This window comes from Pteropus vampyrus, unplaced genomic scaffold, assembly GCF_000151845.1.
Source record: "Pteropus vampyrus isolate Shadow unplaced genomic scaffold, Pvam_2.0 Scaffold69, whole genome shotgun sequence".
Lineage (NCBI taxonomy): Eukaryota > Metazoa > Chordata > Mammalia > Chiroptera > Pteropodidae > Pteropus > Pteropus vampyrus.
The window spans coordinates 4,907,982-4,910,996 of record NW_011888850.1 but is presented as its reverse complement, the minus strand read 5'-3'; the positions used below and the strand labels follow the sequence as shown (position 1 = coordinate 4,910,996).

The 3,015-nt window shown below is 40.5% G+C and overlaps 1 pseudogene; it reads right to left on the bottom strand.

Moving 5' to 3' along the window:
* Positions 1 to 869: 869 nt before the first annotated feature.
* Positions 870 to 988, bottom strand: LOC111740880 (annotated as a pseudogene).
* Between the last annotated feature and the right edge of the window lie 2,027 nt (positions 989 to 3,015).

The following is a 3,015-nucleotide window of genomic DNA, read 5'->3' as shown; positions in this document are numbered from 1 at the left end:
ATGAGGTTGGTTCTATATCTCATACCATTCAAATAAACTCCATTTTGATCAGTTCATTTTATATGATGAGCAACGTGATAGTCAAAAGAATCATGACAAAGAAAGGAGGGAGAAATCAGAAGAGCAATTCCTCAGTTGGAAAAAGTGAAAAGTGAAGTTTTTTCATAAGGATTTCAAAATATGAGTATATATTCACGCCTTCTTAAAATTGTCAAAGGACTACAAGAAACGTGAGTAAATACCTTTATAATTTTGAAGAAAGAATGCTTTTTAAACTATGATTCAAAATTCAGAAACCATAAAGGATAAAGATGGATAAATTTAAATGCAGATAAAAAATATTTACCTGGTAAAGAGCACAAGCAAATTCAAAAGACAGATGACAATCGTGCAAAAAGTATTCGCAATGGACACGGGACTAATATCTCTATGTAAAGAGCTTCTACAAATGAATGAATAAGAAAATGACTAGCAGACCAACAGAAAAATAGGCAAAGGATATGAACGTGTGTTTCGTAGAACCAGAAATAACAGATTGTTTTTAAACTGAAGAAAAGATCTTCAGACTCAGACATAATAAGAGATATGCAAATTTAAATTGCTGAAGTAGCAGTTCTCACTTCATCAGGTTTGTGAAAACTCTGAAGTGTGACAATTATGCATTATAGACCAGATGTGAAAAAATTTGTCACTGTACTTCATGTGAGAGCACAGATAGCACAGCCCTATGAAGACCAGTTTGGCAGTATCTATCAAGATTACAAATGCAATTATACTTTTTTTTTTTTTAAAGTGAGGCAACCCTTGGTTGACCTCACAGCTGCAAGGGCCTTGTCAGCTTTTACAGTCCTTATTTTTTTTATTTTTTCCGTCTACAGCACCTGGTCTTCCTAGGTGGTCTCCCATCCAAGTACTAACCAGGCCCGACCCTCCTTAGCTTCCGAGATCAGAGGAGATCGGGCTTGTTCAGGGTAGCGTGGCTGTAGACTGCAATTATCCTTTGACCCAGTGATCTGGCTCTGTAATTTTTCCCTGCAGGTACATCTGAATACATATAAAGTGACGTATTATGGGAAGTTTTACATTAGACCATTGTTTGTAATAGAAAAGATTGGAAATAATTTAAATATCCATTAGTAGGAGACTGGTGGAATAAACTGTGATCCACCCAAACAGTTGAATACTGTATAGCATTTAAAGAGAACACAGAAATTCTTTATATGCAGTGAGTGGAAAGATCTCTAAGATATGTTACTAAATGACAAAAGCAAGGGGTAGGGCAGAATATGTAGTATGCTACCTTTGGTGTAGACAGGGGGACAAAATATATGAGTCTACATATCTGCTTGTATCTGCATGAAGAAATATCGAAAGGGTAAACAAACAAACAAGAAACTCAATGGTTACCTTTGATGGATGGGTGGGGGATGGGGTGGTCAGAAAAAGGATGTTTTTGTATACCCTGTTGTATTATTTTTATTTGTGAACCAGGTGAATTATACCCATTCAAAACAAAAAATAAGTTACATGTTTGTAAAATTGCGTTTCAGTGGCAGTTCAGCCTTTGTCCAATGGCTGGAAATATCTGCCCAGACTTCATCGTCTCTTATTAGGACTCTTGGCTACAGCCACAACCTCCTAAGTGGGTCTTGTATTTGATTTATCAAGAGCTGTGCTGTCGAATGTGGTAACCACTGGCCACATCTGGCTTTTGAGCACTTGAAATGTGGCCCGTTTAATTTGAGATGTGCTGTTAGTGTGCCGGGTTTAGATGACTTAGTACGAGAGAAAAAGAATACAAACTAGCTCATTAATAATTTTTAAAATATTGACTGCATGTTGAAGGATAATAGTTTGCATTTGGGGAGTTAAAATATATTATTAAATTAAATTAATTTTTTTTTTTAACCTTAAATGTGGCTACTAGAAAATTTTAAATTACATGTGTGGCTTGGCTCTGTGGCTCACATTTTATTTTATTTTTTTGTGCAGCCCTGATGTAGGCCTCTGTCCACACTTGGCATGTCTGTCAGAATTACTTTCTTAAAAAAAAAAAAAAATCTAAATGTGCTTTAAAACCTTTGTTGGCTGCTGGGCCCTATAGAGACCTCTCTGCGATGCTTACTGTACGGATTCCTCCCCTCCCCTCACATATAAACTGCTCTTCTTCACTCTCTCGGATTACAGGCCCCTTCATAAACGTGAGCCTGTGAACACACTTAGCCCTTCTACTTGCAATGTCCCTGAACCTTCATTTTGTTGCCTTGAAAAACTCCTGCTCATCTTATAAACCTGAGTCCCGTGGCCCCTTTCTTTGATGAGGCTCCCTCTCTTCCTGTGCCATCACTTCTTATGGCATTTGATGTACCTGCGTCTTTTCATACTTATCACCTGACACTGCCGTTAATCATTTCAAGGGTGTGGTCTCCCCAGCAGACTCTGAGCTCCTCAAGGGCAGAACCCCTCATGTCTGTATTCCCAGAACCTGCGACTGCCCGTGAACAAACCCCAAAAAGTCACTCAGAAATGAGGTCAGTTGTGTTTCATTGGAAACACACGATACCCCGTTTGCACTTCTATTTGGTCTATATGTGAGGAAACAGGCTCACACCCCGTAGGTCTTCCCTGGGTTAAGAATAGGTCTCTTTGGAATGTCCTAGCTTTAAACAGGGCAACCTCCCTACAGGCAGAAGGTGACAAACTGCAGAGACGTCGTAGCGCCAAACCCACCTGGTCTTCGGGGTCGTGTTCAGGCTGGGAAGGGAGAGGTGTTCTGTTCTGTCAGAGCAGAAATCCTCAGGCTGGCCCTGTGCCCATGTTTCCAGAAGGTAAAGGTGGCAGGTGGTTGCCAGAGGCGAGGCCGGCCGGCCAGCGCATGCAGCCTCCGAGCTGGAACAGTGAGGTTCTCCACGGTCTTGTCGCCACGCTCTTCGGTGACCTTCTCTGAGTTCATTCCCGTTTGTTAAAGTTCCCACTGTCTTTCTCTTCTGCTTGTGGGGACTTAAGCTTTTGCTT